This window comes from Bubalus bubalis, chromosome 14, assembly GCF_019923935.1.
Source record: "Bubalus bubalis isolate 160015118507 breed Murrah chromosome 14, NDDB_SH_1, whole genome shotgun sequence".
NCBI classification, from domain to species: domain Eukaryota; kingdom Metazoa; phylum Chordata; class Mammalia; order Artiodactyla; family Bovidae; genus Bubalus; species Bubalus bubalis.
Genome location: NC_059170.1, coordinates 13,766,504 through 13,793,006, shown reverse-complemented (window position 1 = coordinate 13,793,006; position 26,503 = coordinate 13,766,504). Strand labels below are relative to the sequence as shown.

The window sequence follows — 26,503 nt, the reverse complement described above, 5'->3', positions numbered from 1 at the left end:
AAAAGGGCAAAAATAATGAGACAAGGGGAAAAAAAGTAGACTTGGGCAAGAAATGGAGACCAGATAAGCAGGTAGTACCTGAGGCAGTGAGGTAACAGACAAGGAGGGGACAGCTGGCCACGGGGGGACACAGAGTGGGCAGCTCGCTGGCGGCACACACTGCCGAGATCAGAGGATCCTTTCAGCACAGTTGCAGCAAAGCCGGTCAGTATAACATCCACGGCAGGCTCACGCTCAAGGCATGAGTTTTGCCACCAATTCTTCAGGAACTGGAAAGCCCTTATCACAGGGCCGGTGGAGAGGGCACCCTCTGCTTTGGTCCTGCCACTGCCTCACGGGGTCCCGTCTTTAGGGCCCACACCATCTCCCACCCTCTAACAGCAGGTTCCACACTCTGAGTGAACAACTGCACTGCTCTCTCCACACTTCCTCAGCTCTGTCTGCACGCCGTTCATCGGACTCTGGGTCAAGAAGCAGGGGAAAGGTGGGAGAAAGTGGCAGGGCCCCATGAAATGGGGTAAAGGCCGTGTTCTCCTTGATGGGAGGTAGAGCAGATGGAAATGAACTCTACAAGGAACGCAATGGGGGAAGGGGGTGCTGGGTCCTTTTCCATCCCAGAGACAGACATCCTGGGCCTCTCAAGCCTAGACTCATAATTGCTGCTCTTGGGTAATAAAGCTGAATGCTTTGCCACTTGGGCCTGGGGGGAGTTTTTTCTCAATTCATGTGCCCCAGAGGCTGTGGGGTTTCTTTTTCTGTAGCTCTCTTGGCAGAGCAGTCAGGGGCCACACACCAAGTGCTTCCATGCTCCCTTGACCCCAGAAACCCCGGCAGAAGGGAGCCCAGATGGGCACTCAGGCAACACCTGCTGTGGGGCCGGCTAGGGTGAGGAGGCCCCCACCCCACACTCGTGTAGTTAACACTCAGCGTCCTACGTCGCCCCAAACAAGGGCTGTGATTTGGATCTAATGTGGTAATGGCTCTCGTGGTCCCCAACCGGGTGCCCTGGGCTCTTTCACTGCTTGGCTCTTTCTCTTTTTTCTTTCTATAAAAGGAGCTTTCAGTTAATTGCAGGCCTGCCATTCTGTGCCCAGGAGCTAAACCCCAGAGGCATCTGCCCTGGCTTTGGCGGGCCCACTTCATGTTCGTTCTCTGATCTCTTTGTGGTGGTCTTAGTTACAAGCTCCTGGAAACCAGCCCTGACTTGCAAGCACTACTAGTCAGGAAAAGAAAAGCAGGGGAGGGGTCGGCGGGTGCGGTGAGGACACAGCTACAAACTCAGCATCCCTGGTTTAAAATGGCCCAAAGCGGGACACAGCCTACATATTGGTCAACATGAGGATGGACAGACAAATGGTGGGATTGACACAATGGAATACTACTTGGTGATTGAAAAGGGCTTCTCTGGCCATCCAGTGGTTAAGACTCCGTGACTCCACTGCAGGGAGCACAGGTTCGATCCCTGGTCAGGGAATTAAGATCTTACATGCTGCATGGTGTGGCCAAAAAAAGTTTCCAATACAGAAGACTCTCAGAATCACATTGAGCAAAAGAAGCTGCATGTAAAAGAAAATATACTGTATGATTCTATTTATGTGGAGTCCTAGAAGAAACATGATTAATGTACGGTGGGAAAAATCGTAACAGAGTTTATGTTCGGATGTGAAGCCTGACAAGAAGGGGCATGAGCGGACTTCTCTGCGGCAACAAAAGTGTCCTACAGATTGTTGAGGAGGTATTTATATGGGTGTAAACATTTGCCAAAACTTATTGAACTATACAGTTAAAATCTGCACATTTTTGCTGTATGTAGATTATATCTCAATTTTCAGGAAAAAAAATTCCACAGTCTTTATTAAAAATGGCAAAAGACAGTTTTCTGTTGTGTTGCACCTATGTGGCTACCATTCTGAGGAAGAGGCAGGATGTTCAAAGTACTCAAATATACTCCTAAAGACAAAACAAAGATAAGCCTCTTCCAAGTAGCGTGAAATTTATGCCAGAGCATTTAAGTCTTAAGACTGAATTAGATAAAGAATTTCCTCAAATTTCTCTCACTCAACATCCAAGTTAAATATTTTAAGAATGTGTTCAGGACACAAAGTCTAGTGTAGAGGATGGAAAGACTAATTCGATATTACACACATTAAAAATGTGTGAAAAAACTTCCTCTGATTGTAAGAGCAATACACATTCGGTATAGGAAAACTGGAAAATACAGAAGACTATAGGGGAAGAAAACTCACATACTCCAAGATCATAAGCATAAAGAAGAAAATTAAAAGTCTTCTGAAAAATATTCCCTATCCAAAAATAAGCACTTGTCAACATTTTCATACACACAATTTTAACCAAATTGAGATCGTAATGTGCATACTGTTACTATTTTTTCACTTAAATATATGTAACAAACATTTTCCATGTCATTGAGCATTCTTTGCATTTTCTGTTTGAAATTAAATAGTTTCGTGTGATTATTGGCCGTTCTTATTTCTCTGTGAGACAGCTTGGCAATTTAAAAAATAATATTGATTCTTTTTCCTGATTATAATATAGTTACTGCTGAAATGTGGAAAATACAGAAAAGTATAAGACTATAAGGGGGAAAACTCACATAATTCAAACAAAAAAACAATCACGATTGTTAATTTTACTTTTCTTTGCATGTATGTTTTTCTTATAGAGTTGATATTCTAGATAAAAAGTCCATTTCAGAGTATGTCTTTTTTCACTTAGCATCACTAAAAACTACATAAGCATTTTCCCTATCTCATTAAAGTCTATCTAAACTTTTATTTTGTTAGTTTCATTTTGCCTGTAGAATTTTGTTAGCTGCAGAGATGTTACAAAATTTAACAACTGCTCAGTGTCAGAAACTTGAATATGTATATTTGAGCTTTTTTTACTTTATAAAGTGGAGATAAACATTTCTGTACATAAATTATTGCCTTAACCTATGATCATTTCCTTGGGATAAACTGTCAGTATTTTAATCCCTGGGTCAAAGAGTATGAACTTTTTTAAAGACTCATACTGCCAAAGTGCTTTAAATTCTCTCCAGATAATTTAATGCACCTCTGACCTGGATCCTTATTTAGAAATATGAACAGAAAACCAACTAAGAATAAAACTGTAAGAAAAACAATAGATGCCTGAAAACAGGCACCAAATTGAATAGAGGAACCAAGCCCAGAGGAAACCGGGTTATTAACAAAGGAAACAAAATCAGTTTTGCATTCTCTGAAAGATCTGTGACGATACCATTTCAAAGATCTGTAAGGATACTAAGGTGGAGAAAAGCAACACTAAAAATTACTACTGGAGAATAAAGAAACGGAACTAAAAAAAAAATTATTTTTTAAAGTCCTCCGCAGCAAATCTCTGTATAGCAAAAGTGCTTGTGCTCCTGATGCTCAGTCGTGCCTGACTCTTTGCGGCCTCACGGACTGTAGCCCGTCAGGCTCCTCTGTCCATGGGATTTTCCACAAAAGAATACTGGAGAGAGTTACCATTTCCTCAGATCTTCCCTACCCAGGGATAAAACCATCTCCTGCATTTCCTGCACTGCAGCTAGATTATCACTGAACCATCAGGGAAGCCTGGATAGCAAAAGGAGCATGATCAAAGATAGAAGTAGTGATCTGGACGACTGAACAGATAAATTCTCACAAACCAAGCGATAAGAAACATGGGGTGGGGGGATAAATCTAGATGATCCAACATATGTCTAATATACATCTATTTTTTTTTTAAGGTGAAGGGATGGAGAGGGGAAAATTGTCAAAGAAAACGACCAAATGTCTCTGAAGTTCTGAAGAGGGAATTGAGTGCTAGGCTGAAAGGGTCTGCCAATGATTGATATCAACACTGAAAAAAGAAACACTGAAATACAACTTGGTGAAGATTTTTTAATTTCAAGAAAGAGACCCTGGCAATCTAAGGTAGGGGAGGATGGCAGGGAAAAGGAAAAGTGGGTTTGCACCCGACTTCACATCTGTAACACCAGATGCTAAAACACAAATGAAACATTTTCTACCAAGTTTTGCAGGGAAAAAAAAATCATTTTAAACTTAGACTCCTATAGCCCCCTGAAAGTGAAAATGAAGTCGCTCAGTCCTGTCCAACTCTTTGCGGCCCCGTGGACTGTAGCCCGCCAGGCTCCTCCATCCATAGGATTCTCCAGGCAAGAATACTGGAGTGGGTTGCCATTGCCTTCTCCAGGGGATCTTCCCGACCCAGGGATCTTCCCGACCCAGGGATCAAACCCAGGTCTCCCACATTGCAGGCAGACACTTTAACCTCTGAGCCACCAGGGAAGCCTTCATAGCCCCCTAAAACCATCATTTAAGTAGGAAGGCACAATGAAGATATTTGGGGGGGTTTCTCCCAGGTTTCTAACTTTACCAACCACGTCCACGATGGTACTATTTCACCAAAACGGGGAAGACCAGAGATCGGCTAGTTGTCAAAAAATTACTCAGCACCCTTTCAGTAGTTTTGCTCTGGACTAATTTTTCATTTAAATATTAGATCCTGTGATAATGCTGCAAACACTAAGGGCAATCACAGAATTTCTCTTCTCATCTTCCCTACCAAGTAACAGTCTTCCTCAAGGACCTGTTTTTATGCATGTGTAACACTGTAGAGATAATGCTGCACAGGTCCATTAGACACACTTAGGCTCTTAACTGCCTTTAACAAAGTCACCTCTAATGACAGTCAAACACCAACTCTAGAAACCTAGGTCCATTACATGCAGAGAAACTGGGCAAATAAGGAACCTAATCAAACGTACAGTGTCTCGTGACTGCTTCTCACTAACATTCCCAAAAGATAATTATTTTGATCAGCTAGAGACTGGTACAAGTAATAACACCTAAGATTCAGTCCATCACCAAAGATAAGTCATAGCTCTTCAAGTATTCCATCTGGGTACGTACATGTATGTATATGAGTGTGTGCACTTGTGCATATATACATGTGTTCACACACCAAGAATGTTCTATACCTTGGAAATGAGATTTTTTCCCTAACCTGAATCTGTCCAGCTGTAGCAGAGCTTCTAAAAGTCTACAATATGGAGCTCCAGCTACCTACTAACCATGCAGTTGAATGAGGTCGCCCACCACTAAGGGCAAAGGCAAGCACATCTCCTGGGGAGGTAGCAAATGAACATTAATATAACTCATCTACGGTCACTGTGGGTCTTCCCTGGTGGCTCAGATGGTAAAGAATCTGCCTGTAATGCGGGAGACCCAAGTTTGATCCCTGAGTTGGGAGGATCCCCTGGAGAAGGGAATGGCTACCTACTCCAGTATTCTTGCCTAGAGAATCCCATGGACAGAGGAGCCTGGCAGGCTTTCATGGGGTCACAAAGAGTCACACACAACTGGGCAACTAAAACACACACACAGAGTCAGTGTGAGTCAAAGACACACAAGGACTTGTGTTCTCCAATCTCCAACCTAGACACTGTTCAGAACACAACTTCTCTCAGGAACAGTACATGGAAAGTCTCTGAAAAATCTTGGATGGGAAGAGGGGAGGAGAGAGATGAAAGGGACAAACATTATTCTCTATACTTGTGTAATTTTTGGCTGCTAAAAGTTTGTGAATTATTTGCACAAATCTAAAAAGAGAAAAGAAAGAAAGGTTATTACACAAAAACCTCCATTTTTCCAACCTTTGTAATAGACGAGTTTCCCCAAAGTAACAAGAAAATTGTACATGCTTCATAATGTGACAATTACCAAAAAATGAATGCTTATTACATTGTTACTTCAAAAGGAACACAACTGTTGACCAAATAATTGAGTTCATAAACATCTACTTTGTATCAATACTTTGCAAGGCCCCAAGCAGCCTGCCATCCCAGACTCTCTTCTCTCAGACCACTCACTTTCCCTGCTGATCTTCTCTCCTCTGATCGCTTCAAATCCCATCTTCTGTGCCAACAATCCCCAAGGCCAGCTTTCTCTCAACTATAGAGCTAGCTGCTACCAGATATCTGCTATCAGATGGTCCACTGCCTGCCATGCTCACTGTGTCCCAAGCCAGAATCATCATCTGTCTCAGAACTGACCCATCTCCTTTATTTAACATTCCATGGCAACTTTAGGGCTACTCATTCAGGAACTCTCCCTCTGCATGGAGGCAGCTGCTTTTGGCTTGGTGCCATCACAGCTTTTGCCTAGAATAGTGATGGGTGCAAAATAGTCACAGAAAATATTAGCTAATTGAATACATGGTTAAAACCATATACTACCATCAGTTCAGTTCAGTCGTTCAGTCGTGTCCATCTCTTTGCGACCCCATGGACTGCAGCACACCAGGCCTCCCTGTCTATCACCAACTTCTAGAGTTTACTAAACCTCATGTCCACTAAGTTGGTGATGCCATCCAACCATCTCATCCTCTGTCGTCCCCTTCTCCTTCTGCCTTCAATCTTTCCCAGCATCAGGGTCTTTTCCAGTAAGTTGGTTCTTCACATCAGGTGGCCAAAGTATTGGAGTTTCAGCTTCAGCATCAGTCCTTCCAATGAATATTCAGGACTGATTTCCTTTAGGATGTACTACCATGGTAGTTACAAATTAAGAAAACTAAAAAGAGCCTGGGATGTTTCTCAAGCCCAGTGTCAGAGTTTAGTGGAAGGGGTACAAACTGGAAGTCCACAGGCAGAACTGGGCTGTGGGAAAGAAGTCTTAAGTGGCCAGAATATTATTTGGGAAAAATAACATTAAAAATAACTGTACTTACAGATAGGGCCTAAAAGTTTCCCACAGATAACTACCATTTCTGTCTTTTAACAAACTCTGACCTTTCTGTTATATGCCCATAGCCCCTACTCTATAGTTAAACATCCTCTATCACCAGAGGTGCTGGGCATAGGCCAAATGTATTTTTGCACTATAAGGGTGACAATCCTAAATTATTTTTAAAGCTCTTTTGAATCTCGGAGCTCTATAATTATGCTTATTTATATATGTTATTTAAAGCAAAGAGGAACTAAAGAGCCTTTTGATAAAGGTGAAAGAGGAGAGTGAAAAAGCTGGCATAAAACTCAGGATTCAGAAAAACTAAGATCATGGCATCTGGTCCCATCACTTCATGGCAAATAAGTGGGGGGGAAATGGAAAGAGTGACATATTTTATTTTCTTGGGCTCCAAAATTACTGCGGATGGTGACTGCAGCCATGAAATTAAAAGACACCTGCTCCTTAGAAGAAAAGCTATGACAAACAGCATATGAAAAAACAGAGACATTACTTAGCTGACAAAGGTCCATCTAGTCAAAGCTATGGTTTTTCCAAGAGTCATATACAGATGTGCGAGTTGGACCACAAAGAAGGCTGAACACCAAATAATTGATGCTTTTGAACTGTGGTGCTGGAGAAGACTCTTGAGAGTCCCCTGGACAGCAAGGAGATCAAGCCAGTCAATCCTAAAGGAAATCAACCCTAAATGTTCATTGGAAAGACTGACGCTGAAGCTCCAATACTTTGGTCACCTGATGCAAAGAGCCAACTCATTGGAAAAGACCCTGATGCTGGGGAAGATTGAGGGCAGGAAGGGAACAGGGCGATAGAAGATGAGATAGTTGGATGGTATCATCAACTCAATGAACATGAGTTTGAGCAAACTCTGGGAGATAGTGAAGGACAGGGAAGCCTGGCAGGCTGCAGCCCATGAGGTTGCAAAGAATCAGACATGATTTGGCAACTGAACAACAACAACAAAATGTATTTATTTGCAATTATTTAACATTAAGATGTTAAAACTGAATAAACACAAATATTTGGAAAGTTTTAAGATATCAACACACTTTTTAGACATGCTAACTAATGGAACCTAACAGATGCTCTGTTTTGTTTTTTTTTGGCAGGGGGGCAAAGGACCCAGGAACAACTGTAACGCTAAACGTATACTGAAACCACTGCAGGCACCTAAATCCAAAAGATCCATCAGTCACGTGTGTCACAGCAAGCTTGGCTGGTTCTTTTTTTTAAAAAAAAAATCATTTAACTAATTTATTTATTTTTGACTGTACTGGGTCTTCATTGCTATGCACGAGCTCTCTCTAGTTGCAGCACGCAGGGGCTACTCTCTAGTTGCAGCACGTGGGCTTCTCATTGCGGTAGCTTCCCTTGTTGCAGGGTAGAGGCTCTAGGGCATGCAGCTCACTGGCCCTAAAGTGCAGGCCCAACAGCTGGGGTGCACAGCCTTAGTTGCTCCACAGCATGTGGGATCCTCCTGGACGAGGGATCGAACCTGTGTCTCCTACACTGGCAGGCAGATTCTTGACTACTGAGCTACCAGGAAAGCCTTTTTTGGCAGGTTCTTTAAAAACTTACATACCATTCTTTAGGGATTAGGCTCCTTCTCCATTAACCTGAATCAGTCTCAGCCCTGGAAATCAGTCTGCCCATTCAAAGAGTTGTGTCTCATTTCAGGAAGCAGTAGAGTAAATGCCCACTTGTTAGGTTTCTATGTGAGGTGAGTAATGGAGCAGTTAATAAGAGGCACTTTCAGTCCACTGGCCTGGTCTCGAAGTTGTTCAAGTGATGGTATCCTGGAGCATGCTTGCTTGTAGCTGATTGTGAAATTTTCAGGGAAGGAGGAGGGGTAAAATGCAACTGGCTTCCTCTCCTGACCAAGCACTATAGACAGAGATCTGGGAGAGCCGACTTTAGCAGGAATTCTTTTTTCATTGACTTTTGTCAGTTTTCACAAGACCCCCTCTGCAGCTTCTGGAGCTAGTGAGTGTCCCAGCCATCCCTTCACGGTCACCAGAAACTGTAGGGGAGGAAAAAACATCTTTTCCCTCCACTCTTCTGCGTTCTTAGCTGGTCTCCTTTCTCCCTGTTCTTAGGGTGGTGGGGCCAAGAGGTATCCTCTGAGAAGAGAAGGGCCTGGGACTCTCCAGCTCCAGTCCGGACCAGAGCTAGGCCAATACTCAAGCGCATAACCAAGAGTTATTTTCAATCATCACCAGGCCACTGGTGAATGATAATTTAGCTTCAATTGTGTTGTTTAACGAAACTGTGCTTCCGATTTCAAGTTCATGAACAAGTGACTCCAATGTCACAAACGGAGAAGAAATAAAGGAACTCCTTGTTTTACTTCAAATCTGAATTTAAAGGGCTGGTTACATCATTGCATGGATACAGATCAGCATTTTCCTCAGTACATCTCATTTTATTCATTAAAAAAGGCATCTGTCATCCTTTGGGTAACATGTCATGGATATGACCTTGTACCAAAAAGCACTGGGCGTATCTATAAAATATTCCAAAACTTGCATTTTTCCTTTCAGTGGTTTTAACAATGTCATTTAGTGCTTTCTTTTCTTTTTTTTTTTTTTTTACAAAATCCAAGGTGGTGAAAGCTTGTTGCCCCTTAGATGACAGATGCCATAGGGAAATGACCCTGTCTTACTTGTTCACTGCTATTATCCTAGTGTCTAGCAGTAGGTGACACACAGTAGGCAGTCAATAAAAGTTTGTTGAGTAGATTTAATCATGTAAGAATTCACTTTGATCTTAGTTGTAGTTTTAGGAAAAAGACACGTATACACTAAAAATTATTAAGAAGAAGTCCACATACATTCTGAGGCACAGTCAACACTGGAGTGAGTAAGAAGGTTTCCAGATGACAAGTTTGAAAGGAAAGTACTTACAGGAAAGGAAAGTACTTGACAAAGTTATGTTGTTATTGCTGAAAAATCTGCTAAATCTGTGGTCACAATTTTAAAATCATTAAGCTATTAAAAACTCCACAGCCTTCCTTTAAAAAGAGAGTTAAATCTAAAAAGAAGTAAAGGATAAACACCACTTTGCTTTGTTGAACGCTGATTACATACAGTGACTGTGCTTGGCACATTACACACTAATTTCATCTAACCCTCACCGACACCCTATGAAACAGATGCTCATTACCTCCCTGCTATTGACAAGGAATCAGACACAGAGAGGCCCAGGGACCTGCCTTAGGTCACAGAGGGGCAAGGCAAGAATTTCAACCCAGACTATTGCTTTTAACCACTTGGCTACCTTGGCAGACACAGTGTTACACTGGTCATAAAATCACCAGGGCAGTCACGAGGTCCAAGTGAGTGCATGGAAAAGCGATTCCAGGCACTCAGTAAATACTGCTCACCATCTCCCTTCCTGGTTCTCCTCTCCCAACCTCTGCATCTGGGGGCCTCCCACCCTGGCTCCTTAAGTTGTAATTTGGGGAGACAAGCAGTGACCCAATAACTTCCTTCCTCCCTGCTTACAAATTTGGGGAACTTTTTGATATTTTAAACAATTTGTGGTATTGTTTGATGCAGGCCACTGAAAAGGAATTAAACATGTTATAAATAATCGGGGAGGTTAAACACACAGCCTCGGGTCACACAGTATATGGGAGAACTGAGATTTCAACCCAGACATTTTTCTCCCTACCATGCAGGGTTCCTTTCAGTAGTGGAAGGAGAATCACATAACCTCAAGGTAAACTGTCTACATGATAACGAGAAGAAAGGAGAGTAGAATTCACATAAAACTTGAGAATGTATGGAAATAAGATGAGAAATGCTGCCAGGGAAGAGGCAAATCCAGAATAATACAAAAGACTTTGCAGAAGGAGGGCTACAGCAATGTCTGTAAGTTGCTTGTTGCACTAAACCAAGTGAGTATAGGTTTGGAAAAGTTGGCTGGATTGATTTTTAAAATATCTCTCCTCTAATCAAAGATTCAATAATTATAACAGATATGACATGTGGCTTTGTAATTAACTTAGCAAGCACAGAGCATAAGCACTCTATGAGCACTGGTTATATGAAAATGATAAAAGACCGACTAAGAGATATATCTTCCAAATCGATAGTAATTTTTATATGGGCCATCAACCAAAGCATGAATCTAAAAGAACCATTTTGAGCATTAAGGAAAATTTTAATATACTATTTAAATGATATTAAAGAACTTACTACTAATTCCAGGTACGTTAATGGCACTATAGTCATGGGTTTTTTACAGTACTATTTTTCAATCATTGTTTTAAAACATTTAAGTCACTACTTTTCAACTTGGACTGAATATGGGCATTACTGCTTATTTTTCACTGAAAATAAAGCAGTCTGATCATTTCCAATGTCGAAGCCTTATTTTTTGTTACTGTTGTCTTTCTACTGTGATTAGGATTTCCTAATTTAATGTCTACTTAAAGGATTTAGCTCTTAGGATATGTTTGGAAGACACTGTTTTTAGTATTTAGGAGTCAAAATTATCTAAACACATTCATCAAGAGTGGTGAAGTAATCAACTCACTGAGACTAATAATACTTTTTTTCTTTAAGCCAGAATTAGTCTAATTGTATTTTATGTATTGGAAAGAAAATTTACATTTACTTAAATTGTAGACATACCATAAAAGCTTCAATTATGCACTAAAATAGTTTCAGAATATTTAGTGAAGGATAAATTGGATATTAACACTGAATTTATCCAGAAAAGACCAAAGTCCACAGCTCCGTAATGGTAATGTTCTGCTGCTTGACTTGGGTGCTCGTGACACAGGCCCATTCAGTTTATGAAAATGCACCAGCTTCTACACTTATGTTCATTTTTCTTTATGTATATTAGACTTCAATTAAAAAGTCTTCTCTGTCATGTTCCATACTTGAAGTATTACGGATAAAATGACAGGGCATCTGGAATTTGCTTTCAAAGACCAGAAGACGGGGGGCCAGGGGAAAGACCATGTATGGTTGTGGGTAAGGGAGAGGATGAATAAGGGATGGGAAAGAAATGAAATAAGATTAGAAAGGTGCTGACATTGTGGAGGCTGCATGATGGGTTAGTGGAGGCTTGTAATACATATTAGAAAATTACTGTAATTTAAAAAAAAGTGTTAAAGGGAAAGCATAGTTATTGCTGTACCTGTGCGTGTATGTGAGCTGCTGAAAGAACAGGGCAACAACTGACTCATCTCAGAAAACCAGCACGGACAAGGAGGAGATTAATGGGTGAACTACGGTAGCAACACGTCGCTCCACGTCTGTCCTCCATTGGCTCAAGTGATGAACTCAGGGCTTAGGAGCTTTAAGAACCCAGGGAGAGAGGGGTTTTGGTTTTTCAGTGGATGCACACCTTCCAGTGGACATACCTACTATGTTCAAAGAAAGGAAACGTGGAGGAGGGATAAATTGGGAATCTGGGATTAACAGATTCACACTGCTATATATAAAATAGATAAACAACAAGGACTTACTGTAAAGCACAGGGAAATATATATATGTGTGTGAATATATATACACATACTCAGATTCTCATTATAGGTTACTACTAGATATTGAATATAGTTCTCTGTGCAATACATATACATATATACACACACATGCAGATACATTTATGTAAGTGAATCACTTTGCTGTATACCTGAAACAGTGTAAATTAATTATTTTTCAAGTAAAGAAAAAAACTCCTTCTGTTCCACTAGGGGAAAAAAAAAAAGGAAATGGTGCCTACACAGGTAAAATTTAAGGGACCGCAGGACTCTGTATGTATGCATGCGTGTGTGTGGCAGTAACCGCACCACTCAGGCTCTACACTGCCCACAATGAAGGCACTGGGCGGGCTGCATTCTGAAAGTGACTCTGATAAGCTCCCACATCAAGAACACTGCATCCTAGAGGCCTGCTCAGCAAAGAAAAAAGCTAGTCATGTTCTAAGCACAAACTCGGAGCTAAAAGCGTCCACCCTTTTAGAGATGCAGAATGTTTCAAAGCAAAACATCTCTGTCAAGAACATTAGCCAAATCCTCTGGCTTCGAGGAAACAGTTCATCTCACAAGGAGGCAGAGAATCCCCACTGCTAAGACACACCTTAGTGATCAGGTCACAGTAAGCTCTACAAAATAAGTGTGAATAGTTTTTTTTTCCTCCAAATTCTGACATAATAATCATCCCCTGAAATGACCAAAAAAGTCTTGGCCACAGTCTTACCTGCTTGGAACAAAGACGGAAAGAAATGTACCTGTTCCATGAGCTAAGAGAATAAAAGCTTGGAGAAAAGGGGGCTCAGGTACTCATGACCTCCCCGCCCGGTGTTCTCCAGACTCACTCGCTAATCTGTTACTGAAACGCCGCCAGCTACACGAGGCTCTTCCAGCTTAGGAATGTGATTTCAACAACGCATCCATTTTCTCCAGATTCCAGTAGAGTGAAAAAAAAAAAAAAAATTGAATGCTCCATAATATTTCTTATAAAAGAATTTTATCAGGAACACTTTATCTTATAACCAATGTTTTAAAAACTAAGTATCCAGTTAGTTTCTCTTTGCGTTAACTTTCTGGTATATGAAGCTATACCATATTAATAAAAACTTTAAAGTGCTCAGTTTCCATGAGCACTTTATTAAATGTCCTAAAGATGAGAAACTTGAAAAGACACCAAATATGTTGGACAACAAACAGCCTGTCGGGCTGGACTAAAGAGTCCAACCAGACATACACAGAGAGGTACATGCCACTGGCAAGAGGGCGAAACAGCAGCACTGTTGTTTTCTTCATTTACTTAGTGAGGTAGGAGAGGGACCTCTGAATAAGGGATCAAGAATCTGAAGCACAGAGTATCTTCCGGGGGATTTGATGGGCACAGGACAGCTATCCAAACATGGCAGGATTTTTTCTCATCAACAACTCTTCCCCAAAACTGGGCCTCACTATTCAAAGTATGACCTGACCCAACCCACAAGCATCAGCATCACCTGGCAACCTGTTAGAAAGATGGAATCTCAGGCTGCACTCAGAACTACTGAATCAGAACCTGCATTTTAGCCCAAGCCCCAGGTCATCTGTATGCACGCCATAGTTCAAAAAAGCCTAGGATTAGGGGATTCCTGTCCACGTGGAGGGAGGTTTCCACAGAGCTCTTCGTGGGCCTCCCCTGTCTCTCACTTTTACTTATGACTCACATGAAGATACTGAAGAGCCTTCCGCAAGTCCCAAGTGACACTCGTCTAGAAGGAAACACTCAATTGCACAAGCACCTCTTGGAAGAGGCCAGGCCTGAGAGCAGATCACGTGCAAAGATGTAAGCAACCAGCGATTTGCTAACGAGAAAAAAAAGTAATGCACACTTGACTGTATGTGTGCACAAGGGACCACTTCTGGAGGACAGGCTGCAGGCCTGGCCTCTAGCAGAGTGACTGAAGACCAACTGCGGCCGCAGACGGTGGTAAGAACCCGGGTGGGGAGAAAGGGGCCTGGAGTCTTTCCTGAGGAACGGCTGACCTGGAGGACATTAAACCAAAGAAGAGGCGACTAAGTGGGGACATCGTGGTTGTATTCACACATCTGAAGGGCTGTCTCAAGACATTTCATTCTGCAAATGTGTTTCTGAGCATCTGCTATGTGCCAGGCACTATGCCAGGAACTAAGGACAGAGGGAAAACCAGAATCGCTAATTGTCTGATTTTCCTGACAAGTGGAAGAAACTTGTCTGTTGTCCCAGAAAGCGGAGTTGTGGTCGATGTAAGGCTAGTGGAGGACCAGGGCCCCAGACAAGGAAGCCCCTCTGGCTGAGGGGCTCCAGCTTTGTAAAGAGTACACAGATGGAATGGCCGGTCCCCCAGGCTGAGCGGAATGGGTTAGGGAGGGGACGCATGCCTCCCAGGGAGCAGCCTAAGGGACTCCCACGCCCGTGCTATATTCCAGAGTTGCAGGATAACCAGGGCCAATATCATTAACCAAATAAAAAAAATCTGTTCAGAACTACACTATATTCAATTTAGCCAAGAACAAATTTTTTAAAACTTAATCACAATTTAGGGTTTCAGCTAAATTTTGTATGTAAACGTAAATGGTGTATAATTTCTCTTTTAGCAGTAGTTTTTTAAGCCAAAGATTTAATAAAAATCCTCCACATTAACATTTTAAGCAACAGCTCTGCGTAATGACTCATTTTAATTGTATTCTTGCTTCTCTCAGAGACCCTTACAACTACTATATTTAATGTTTCATGATATACCTTCAGAGTTGCTCATCCCATTCTGAGAAATTATTCCGAAAAAAAAAAAACAATTCCTTTCCCTTTGCCAGAAAGAACAAAAGAGGGAGAGGGTGGGGAAGCTAAATGCAGGAGGAGTCAGATGAATAATGTTTATAAAGAAAACTAACAGTAAGTAAACCACTTACATGCTCGACAAAACTGCCGGTCTTTTTTGGCATGAAGTGGGGTAAACGATATCCAACAAGTAGGAGAATGTTTAAGGTAAATATGAATAAACTATTAATAAACTAATAGTTTATTAATAAATATTAATAAACTATTTAAATAATCATGAAGGTCATATAGCAACCTGTAAACATATGCATAATGACAACAATATAAGCCTGCACAATTTTAGCCATGTAAAATTTATGCATGCATATAACAAAAATTAGGGGAAAAAAGTTTAAGGTTTGTTTTTTTGGCTGTTAGGATTCCTCTTTTTTTAATTTAAAATTTCTACTTTATTGTTGACTGTTCAATAAATAATTTTACAATGAATGTACCAGGAACCAAAATAATTTTAACTTACAAGTGTAATAATTTGTACGTTAGCAAGAAATGAAATCACACAAAGGTGACACATAGTTGAACCTTAATGTTCAATTGGTTCTTTGTCTTTTATAAACCTATTTTTCATAAATCACCAAAAGTAAAATATAATGAGATTCACGTTATGAAAAGTGCTTAACATTTGTGGAAAGTAAGAAGGACTTTGTACAGCAGCCGCCTGTAAACTTCGGGTAAAAGCAAAACTAAATTTCTGGATTCTATTTTGCTTTTCACCTTATTTGATCTCAGTTAACATCGTTCATGCCAAGTCAAGTTTTTTCCCTCCTCTTTCCCCTTCTCTTCAAGTTCATAGACGTGAAGGGAAAAAAAACACAGAGCAGCTCTTTTGCAGTTTCCCCCAGTTCCCCAGTGACGCCATGAAGGGCGGCGTTCTGGAATGGGCTCAGAGAAAGGCAGACGTGAGGGCCACCTGGCTACCATCTGCCACCACAGGCATCACCAGGCTGCGCTGACTTAGGGCCCAGAGACCTGGGCTCAAGTTGTCCACTTCTGTAACATGGAATTACTCCTACTTACCCGGCGACTGGGTCAGGAGAAAGTCCCCAGTGAATGTGATGCTCAAGAAATGCTTACCTTATCCTTTTTTCCCACCTACCACTAAACACACACATTCTGTCTGAAGTCACAAGGTCCTTCTGTCAAATATCTTCCTGTTGCTCTCCAGGTGCACTCTCTACCCATCCCTATCTTGCTCCTACCCCTACAGACTGATGTCTATGGATCCCATCCACAGGCCCCCATGTGTGTCCAAGGCAGAGTCCCAGAGAGACGTCAGGGAAGGAAACAGAGTTGTGGGGGGCGCGAGGAAAGGGTGAGGTCAGCAATTTGAATATCCTGCTTCTGCCAGCTGTGCTCATCAACCAGAGGCCACCGCTCTTCTCAAGGTGGCCTCTTCTGAATGACAAGCCCTTCTGGCTTCTGAAGACCACTCCATCCACTTCTCCCATTGCAGCTGGGGTGGTAATTTCACCATCTGAGAGCCTGCTCTGTCCCTGCAGATTTCCTCTACGTCCTATCCACACCACTTTAAGCAAATGTAGTTAGGATCTATAATGATTCTAAATTGAGAATAATCAGCTTTTCCTGTTGGGACTCTGACCAATAAAGCCTATCGAAAGCATTCCATCTACAGCATTTATACCTTGAATCACAGGGGCAGTGGGCAGTTCCAGAGTTCATCGGGGGCCAAGAGGCACACGCAGGCAGGACCTGATGATTCTAAGAAACCAGACTGGCAAAGCCTAGCCTGTGCTCCCCCAACAGGCGTAAAGCAGGCCTTCAACTGAGCCACTGTCCTCAGACCTCAGGGGAATTAACATCAGTTCCTAAACTCCTGGGTCCTGTGAACTGGGGGGTGAGGGCCTGGTAGACTGGTATTTTAATTCCTCAGTCCAGGCTCAGTTAAAGAGTTCTGGTTTTACCCCAAGTTTATTATAATGGTGTACAACTCACCAATTTCTTAGGGACTGGGAGAGGAGAAACAGCAGCCTCCCGAAGTCCCGTAGTTCCCACTGTGTCAGTCTTTCAAGTGAGGAGTTGGGAAACAAAGCTTAAGAACTGATGCTCCAACACCAAAAGGGCTCTTTTAACCTCCAAAAGAGCAGGGGGAAAACGTGGAGTAACCAACTCCCCACTCATACATTTCTCTCCCTCCCAATTCCTAGGAAAGGAGGGCCCTACGGCTCACAGAGGGCAAGTGTGCAAGGAAGAACCAGAACTGATCTAACATCAGATCCCTGTACTCAGTCCTCACTGCTGGTCCAACCTTAACCACGACAGCCACGCTCATCCCTCTGGCCTGTGCTAGCCAACTGCCCAAAGGCACACAAAGGTTCAGTCAGGCCTCGCCCACCAGGATGGCCGGGTTCAAAATGGACTTGTGGGGACTGAAGTGGTCCCAGTCATCCCTAGACTAAAGACCTCATAGAGTTTAGCCTCTTTCTCTTGGGCCTGGAGACACAGAACTAACCTGTCAGCACCCACCATGTACAGAGCACTCTTCAAGATGCCCTGGTGAGTTGCAAAGAACCATTCAATTCTTTCTTTTTAAAATTTACCTTTTAATTAAGAAGATCAGAGAGCTAAGCACGCAGCACACGAGAAGGGCGTTGTACACAAAGCCTCGCCCAGCAGAAAGGTGGTAGAGAGCAGAAGAGCTCAAGGTCTGGGTCCCACTTTTGACAAGACTGAGCGACCAAACACAGTATGTGAAACGTGTGGCAAGTCCCTACCTTTCTAAAACTCCACTGCATCATCATTAAAAAAGGCCAACAACAGTATCTGCTAGTCATGATATCATTATTAACTAGGGTCATTGTATTAAACCAAATGATATGAGTAACAACTCTGGCCCAGCAGCAGGCATGCTGTGAGGGCACAGTCAATGCCAGCCTTTATCATCAGACCCAACTGAACTAGCTAAAGCCTCCTCTGGCGAAAAATCAAATTCCCTGGCCCTGCTGGCATTTTACCTGCACCCTAGGTGCACTTAAAAGCCTTTGTCTTCTTTTAAAGGAAAGTATATTACAACATTATCAAGTGTAACAAAAAGCTTTACTATTACACAAGACTACTGAGATAAAAAAATATTCTGTTAAATAGACATTTTAGAACCTTTACTCAGAGGTGGGTTCTACGAGGATGGGTTTCAGCTAAGATTCAGCTCAACAAGAGGTGGAGCCACCAGAAAAAGCTAATAAGACCTTGGGATGCTCTATCAAGATCACAATACAGACAATAAGGAAGGAGGTTATATCTGAAGAAACTAGGAATTCAAAGTCTACAGAGAAAAGCTTGGGCAATAAGAGGGAAGATAACTGTCTTCAAGTACTTAAAAGGTTGAATATGCTCTATGTTGCGGAAAAAAACTAAGAAAATCCAGAGGGTCAGAGATTGCAGCTTCCTGTGAGGAAGAATGTCCTCAAGCTAACAGAGGGTCCCGCACATAAGAGGGGGAGTTGGCCTGTGCGCCTGGCGCCTGTGCTGCGCGGCCAGAGAAGCCACTGCAATGAGCCCATGCACCTCAGTGAAGAGCAGACCCTGCTGGCCGCCACCAGAGCAAGTCTGCTGAGCAATAAAGACCCAGCACAGCCATAAATACATAAATCAAATCATACAAAAGAAAAAAGAAGGGGACTTGGCATCTCACTAGTGGGCACACTGGAAAACCTGCATCCTTTCCTATCTGAGTATCTGTAACCCTGTAACCCTATTGTCTTCTTTCGGAGAAGGCAATGGCACCCCACTCCAGCACTCTTGCTTGGAAAATCCCATGGATGGAGGAGCCTGTTAGGCTGCAATCCATGGGGTCGCTAAGAGTCGACCACAACTGAGCGACTTCACTTTCACGTTTCACTTTCCTGCATTGGAGAAGGAAATGGCAACCCACTCCAGTGTTCTTGCCTGGAGAATCCCAGGGACGGGGAGCCTGGTGGGCTGCCGTCTATGGGGTCGCACAGAATCGGACACGACTGAAGTGACTTAGCATAGCATAGCATTGTCTTCTTTGGACACCAGAAATAAACATAAGTGGGAATCAATGGAGTGGGGCTCATGTGTGCAAGCATTTCTCATCCTGATAACAACGAAGTCTCCAGAGAGTAATATGGGGGCCAAGACTCAGTCCTTTATTACACACACTTAGGCAGTCTTAATTCATCTGAGAGGTATCTAAAATTAAAAATAAATAACGGTCTCATAGTTCTTTATTCTTTTAGAAAATAATCAGCCCAACACTACATTCAAGAAGACTAAGTAAAACCTACAGCATTGTTTTGAGTAACAAAGCTAAGAGTTCCATTTAGTCAAAAGCACCTCTGCTTTTTGCTCTGTTAAGCTCAGGAAACTAAACACAGGGGGAAAAAAATAAAAAAAGATTCTAAAAATCAAGCCACTGAGAAGAAAGTGATTCAACATTTTCTTGTCTTTGTTTCACCTGCCAAAAAAGATAAAGTGGATTTGGAACTGAGAGAAAAGACAGAAAGAATTCAAAAGGGTAGAAAAAGACATCAGAAAGTGAAGCATGAGAGTTTAGTGACATTAACCGCCCAAAACCTTACTGAAACTCTGGATGCAAGCTGTGTACGCTTTGCTGTCTCCGCCGACCTCTTCTTTTTCACTCCATGTCAGCGGGAGAAAGGGCTCAGTGGCAAAGACTTTGCCTGCAACGTAGGAGACGTGGGTTCAATCCTTGGGTTGGGAGATCCCCTGGAGAAGGAAAGGGCAGTCCACTCCAGTATGCTCGCCTGGGAAATCCTGTGGACAGAGGAGCCTGGCAGACTACAGCCCATGGGGTCACAAAAGAGTTGTACGTGACAGAGCGACTAAATGACAGCAGCAGGAGAAAGGGATGCAAAGGCAGAGGCTTGTCTTCCATTCAGCCCATTTGCTGCCTCCAAGGAAACACAGTTGAGCCCAGGAGAACGCTGGTGCGCTTCATCATGGAGGCAGTTGTAATGTCAAACCCGGAATTCTGGAATCACAAAATGTGAGGCACAGGGAACAGGTTTAGGGACAAAGGAGTGGAGAACCAAGTTACCAGGCAATGCAGGTCTTTAGAAGCTCTTCTGAAGCAATTCATATTCTTAAGTTCTCAGACGTTTTTCCTTTCAAAAGATGGAGACAATTACTAATTCTTTACAGTTATATGAATTCCTTCTGTTCACAGAAGACACTATACCAGACTTCACAGCCCTCAGACCCAGGGAGAAATGAATGATCTACTAAAAGACTCACAATCAGGGGGAGGTACCTTCACTATGGAGTGTGGCTTTCACCTGAACTGGAGAAAGCAATCTTTGTCCTAGATCACAGGGTACTTTGTCATAACCCTACCCTTCCAGCACTGTTAGACTGAGGAGACTGGTAAATACGCAGGGTGCTAAGTGCCACCATACCCACAATAAGCTCCAGGAGAAACAGAGGAGAAGGCTTCCTGGAGGAGGGGGTACCTGAAATGAAGCAGAAAGGCAATTCACTGTCTTGATGAAAGAGGGGAGGCCTCCTCCTTTTCTAAGAGACACAGAGGGAATCCAGGAAGACTAAGGTCAGAAGCCTGGGTAATTTTATCATTTCTGGACTGGCCTAAGGACTTGGGAACCACAGAGGGACCAGAGAGACAGGGGGCTAAGGAGCCATTAAAGCCAGGGATGGCTCACAGTGTGACTGGATGCAAGTCAAGCCAGGCAAGGGTCAAAGGCCTGGACCTGGCTAATCATAAAGGGCCTTGAGTGCCCTTTGCCCGAGACATTTCAGGGAAGTGGCAGGGACAGAGGCCAGAGTGCAGAGAGTTGAGCTGAGGAGGTAAGGAAGTGGAGACTATGGATAAAGCTACTCAGAGGAAGTTTGACTGAGAATAGGGAGGGACCCAACAGGAAATACAGCATCAAATTTTCTTTGCCAGCTTGAACCTCTGTCCTGAGCTCCAGACTCACTTCCGTCCTAAAGTCCTCCTTTTCCCTCACCCACCGCATCCAGCATACACTGCGACCTCCCTTCCACCCATTCTCCATACAACAGCCTGAGTGGTCTTTTTCAACTATAAATCAGACCACTGTGATTTGCCACTCAAAGCCCTGAGAAGAAACCCTCGCCTCCCTGCCACAGCCTGTCCACACTGTGTGGCCCGGGCCCTCCTGCCAGGCTCCTTTCAGCCCCTAAACCCTCTAAGCACTTCTCTGCCTCAGGAGCTTTACTCAGGCTGCTCCCTCTGCCTGCATCGCTCCTCTCTTCTTCCCTGCTCCAACCCAAGCAGTAAAGGATGAATCACCTGTGAAGGAACTGCCACCGCAGAGGCCCTGTCCTCCCCTCCCCCCCTTCACACCTCTAGCCATCTTCAGAGTCCAAATTCTCCAGTTCTCCAGGTGGGATGTTTCCTGGCTCTCACCGCCAGGGGCTTAGACCTCAAATCCCTCAAATCCTAGCTCATTTCTCTCCTGTGTATTGATTGTCTCTGGTCAAGGCACCACCTCACCAGTTTTCTCATCCTGAAAAAGATGAACAGGGTCTGCCTCCCCAGCTCTGGGAAGCTCGTCTCAGAAGCTGTGTGCACACCCCGGTTTTCACCTCCATCTCCCCTGACCCAGGGGCCTCTGTGCTGCCTTCCTGGCGCCTCCTGTCACCGGGAACCAGTCCCGGGCCCCTGGGCCCTTCCCCTTCCCAGGCTCTATCCCTCGCGGCCGGAGGAGGGGCCCGTCTGTTCCGGCCCAGGCTCCACTGGTCCTGCCTCCCTGTCTCAGGCCCCGCCACCCTTCCATGCGTGCTAAATCCCACACACCCCACGTTCATCTCCCATCCAGTAAATGCCTCCTCTCAACCATCTCTCCTCCGGCCTTAGGCACCAGCCCCCATCTGAGGCTTGAAGCATCAAAGCCTCCCGATCATCAACTTTCTCTTTCCCCTTGTTGCCTGGATGTCAATGCCCCCCAGGAACCATGGAAACCATGGTTTGAAGATGGCAGAGCATCAGTCTGGGTACCCCCCATCCCCATGGTTGACTGGATTTAAAATGAACATGCTGCTGCTACTGATGCTAAGTCGCTTCAAAAATGTTTTAAGCCACTGAGATTTCAGCAGGGTTTATCTGTTACAGGAACTAGCATTTCTTTAGATAATACAGGCTGAATTTAGATAGCTGGAGAGCAAGGGGGAGGATTCTAGTGGTAAGAAGAAAATTTATACAGAAGCCTGAATCTAGGATCACTCGTGATCTGATGAAACCAGCTTCATTTACATACTTCTTATCCTCCTTGGGCTCCAAAATCACTGCAGACCATGAAATTAAAATATGCTTGCTCCTCAGAAGAAAAGCTAAGACAAACTTAGACAGCGTATGAAAAACCAGAGACATCAATTTGCTGACAAATGTCCCTATAGGCAAAGCTATGGTTTTTCCAGTAGTCATGTATGGATATGAGAGCTGAACCATAAAGAAGGCTGAACACCAAAGAATTGATGCTTTCGAGCTGTGGTGCTGGAGAAGAAGACTCTTGAGAGTCCCCTGAACAGCAAAGAGATCAAACCAGTCAATCCTAAAGGAAATCAACACTGAATATTCATTGGAAAGACTGATGCTGAAGCTGAAGCTCCGATACCTTGACCACCTGATGTGAAGCGCTGACTCACTGGAAAAGACCCTGATGCTGGGAAAGACTGAGGGCAGGAGGAGAAGAGGGCAGCAGAGGACGAGATGGCTGGATGGCACTGCTGACTCAATGGACATGAGTTTGAGGAAACTCCAGGAGATGGTGAAGGACAGGGAAGCTGGCATGCTGTGCTTCATGGGGTCGCAAAGAGTCGGACACAACTTAGTGACTGAACAACAATTCTCTTCAGATTACTTTGAAACATGTTTTCTCATCTGACACAACCATCATCATCATCACGAATCATCAGTGCTGTTATAATTAACAGTTTGCAAACAAAGAAACAGACTTAGAGCAGTTAAGGTGGGTCCAAGGTCCCATTGCTAGTAAATGGAGGAGCCAGGATTGGACCACAGGACTCCCGACTCAAGTCCGCTGGCATCTCCCCTGCAGCATCCAACCTCTCAGAGCCACACGCCAGGGCTACAGCAAAGATACTCTCAGCTGAAGTACACAAGGGTGTTGGAATAAAACAAAGGAAGATAGGGAGGGAGTCTGGCAGAATTGGCTAAAGGCAGACTGTGGAGGACTTTATAAACATCAGGCTGTGGAGTTCAACTTTCATACAATAGACAAGGGGGAACAATAATTGTTCTTTCTTCGAGCTCTGTCTCTTCAGCCTCTGAACATGCTAGAATCCCTCGCATCCTAAAATCACCCCTTCCTCAGGAAGCCCACAGCCCCTCTTCTCCTCATACCTCATCACTGATCTCCTTTAAGAGGCAGACCCAGATCTCCACTTCATCATCCAGTCCTCTATCCATCAGTCCCCCACCTTTTTGGCACCAGGGACCCGTTTTGTGGAAGACAGTCTTCCCACGAACTGGGAGGGGAAAGAGTTTCGGGATGCTTCAAGGACATTACATTTGTTGTGCGCTTTACTTCTGTTATTATTACATCAGCCCCACCGCAGCTCACCAGGCATGGATCCAGGAGGTCGGGGACCCCTGCTCTATTCCACCGGCTCTAATGGATTACGACACTGCAACAGTCACCCTAGCGATGCCTCCTAAGAGCTGGGTTCAATGGACGGACAGCAACATCCCTTTGACCTTTTTAGGGCACTTGACAGTGCTGCTCTCTTGACATTTCTCTGCCTTGATTCCCACACCCCGCACTCTCTTCACCTTCCTCGTCTCTGTCTGCTCCTCCTTGGTTCTGGCTTCTTTTCCTCTGCCTCTCCCCTAAATGTCCTTGTTTCCTATGGCTCCATTTTGATCCTCCTCTTACCTTACTCCGCTCTCTCTCTGAAATCACCCCACACACAGCTTCAACTGACAGCTACATACTTCCAATTGGTATGGAAGTGTCTTCCAATCTTACATCTCTGCAGTCCAGATCTCTCGTGTGAGCTCTCCACATCCTGGCTACATTTCCCTGCTGGTATCTCCCTGGAGGCTTCTCAGGTGGCACAGTTGGTAAAGAACCTGCCTGCCAATGCAGGAGACTCAGGAGACTCAGGTTTGATCCCTAGATCAGGAAGATCCCCTGGAGGAGGAAATGGCAACCCACTCCAGTATTCTTGCCTGTAGAATTCCATGGACTGAGAAGGCTGGCAGGCCAGAGTCCACAGGGCTGCAGAGTTGGACATGACTGAGCACGCATGCATGCACATCTCTCTATGGATTCCATGGGCCCCTCAAATTCAACATGGCTAAAATCACACTTGGCACCTTGCTTACCACACTTGTTCCTACTCTTTCTGCATGGATAATGACAATATCTGTTGAGTACTGTAGCAATCTGGGTTCTCCAGAGAAACAGAACCAACAGAATACGTGTGTGTGTGTGTGTGTGTGTGTGTACACACACATACAAATTAAGAGATTTACTTTAAGGAACCAGCTCACATGATGGTAAGGGACTGGCAAGTCTGAAATCTTCAGGGAAGACCAGCAGGCTGGAAATGCAGCCTGAGTGGATGTGCAGTCCTGAACTCAAACAGGCTCTCCGGAGTCAGGGAAATGGCAACTCACTCCAGTATTCTCACCGGGATAATCCCATGAACAGAGGAGCCTGGTGGGCTACAGTCCATGGGGTCACAAAGAGTCAGACACGACTAAGTGTTCACACATGCAGGGGTGACTAAGTAGTCCATGTTAACTTCAGGCACCAACAAATAGCTGGTTGTCTTATTTGTTATTAATAAACATTAGAATTAGTGAAATATTAATAATATATAGTCCAAATATTGTATTTGGTCATTTTCTGAAGCCAAGGAGTTGTGGAAACTCTCTATCAGCTATTCCTACTGAACAAGACAGAGGCTGATTTCCTCTACCTAAATGTGCATATATGTAACTTGACCTTTGCAAATTCTTATTTATGTACTGTCATTTAAGTTTTAAAAGACTTTTATAAACCTTTTTAAAATGTGTTTTATTCTATCTGACAGGAAAGAGGGGCAAATGCCTAGGATCACCTAACTGGTAAAAGGCAAAAGTGAGACTAGCCAGGCCTTTCTGCCCCCACCTATCGTTACTCCACAAACCTATTCTGGCTTGCAGGCCATGGGGCCTCCAGACTCTCAGTGGCATGAGGCCACAGAGAGACCACGTCTGACTTGCTCCCCCAAGGGGTCTAGCACAGTACCTGACACACAGCAGACAAAAAGTACATCATTGGTGAACAACTGAATTCATTCTCAGGTTGCTTTAGTCACCTTGATGGTAGGATGGGGCATAGAGCACTGCCAAATCTCTTGGCTTTTAAAATGCTATTGGCATCATGAGGAATAAAGGAAAAAGAAAATAGTATCTTTTCAAAACCCTATGTGTTTATTCCCAAGGGATGAGAATTCTGAGCCAGGGCCCCATTTCAGCACATAAAGTAGCAAGGAGTATGTTTTTCAGCTTCCTAGAAAATTAAGTGTTGGTCTGATGGAGCAAGTGGAAGACTGAAAATATAGCCTTCGCATGGGAAAGGAAAAACTGCAAGGTCTCTGGCATAATAGAATCATTTGCACAGCTGGTACAATGATCCAGCTGTCACTAACTTACCATGGCAAAAAATGGGCTTAGTAAAGGAGCAACAATTCATTCAGAGGGACGCACAGCAATACGACAGAGGATGAGATGGCTGGATGGCATCACTGACTCGATGAACGTAAGTCTGAGTAAACTCTGGGAGTTGGTGATGGACAGGGAGGCCTGGCGTGCTGTGATTCATGGGGTCGCAAAGAGTCAGACACGAATGAGCGACTGATCTGATCTGATCTGTAGCACGAAGATGCAGGTCTGAGGCAGAACAAGCAACAAGGAACACAGAGGCTTGGAGCAGGAAGAGAAATTCTGGGCATGGCTTCACAGCCTTCCTATAAAACCCCATGTGCTCAGTCCCACTAGTGCAAGGGAGAAGAAGGAGCTGGCCACCTTCAGTTTATCATGGTATTCAAGAGGCCTCAAGTGCTTCCCTGGTGGCCCAGTGGTTAAGGGTCCACCTGTCAATGCAAGGGACACATATTCAATCCCTGACGCGGGAAGATCTAACATGCTGCGGGGCGACCAAGCCCACGCGCCACAACTACCGAAGCCCGCACGCTCTAGAGCCTGTGCTCTGCAACAAGAGAAGCCGCCGACCGCAGCGAGAAGCCTGAGCACCGCAATGGAGAGTAGTCCCCGCTCTCTGCACCAGAGAAAACCCGCACGCAGCAATGAAGACCCAGTGAGGACAAAAATGAAAAAATAAATGACTCTTTAAAAAGTCATTAAAACAGAAAGAGGCCTCCTAACCCGGCAGACATGCCTTCCCTATC

The 26,503-nt window shown here is 44.0% G+C and overlaps 1 protein-coding gene and 1 long non-coding RNA gene across 5 annotated transcripts in view; one reads left to right on the top strand and one right to left on the bottom strand.

Annotated features, from left to right (window-relative positions):
• The window catches only part of ZHX3 (zinc fingers and homeoboxes 3), a 114,433-nt gene that overhangs the window by 78,178 nt on the left and 9,752 nt on the right, over nucleotides 1-26,503 (bottom strand). The window contains exon 1 of one of the 4 annotated variants that reach the window (XM_044927649.1): nucleotides 19,666-20,078. The exons of 2 other annotated variants lie outside the window; for them this stretch is intronic. The gene's annotated coding sequence lies outside the window, so the exon portion shown is untranslated. Of the gene's footprint in view, nucleotides 1-13,106; nucleotides 13,182-19,665; nucleotides 20,079-26,503 lie in introns of those variants that run through there. One more of the 4 variants, XM_044927652.1, reaches the window with a different exon arrangement.
• LOC123329165 lies at nucleotides 72-7,993 on the top strand. The gene is made up of 3 exons (XR_006544377.1): nucleotides 72-204; nucleotides 3,755-3,941; nucleotides 7,883-7,993. It is a non-coding gene; the product is annotated as an uncharacterized LOC123329165 (long non-coding RNA).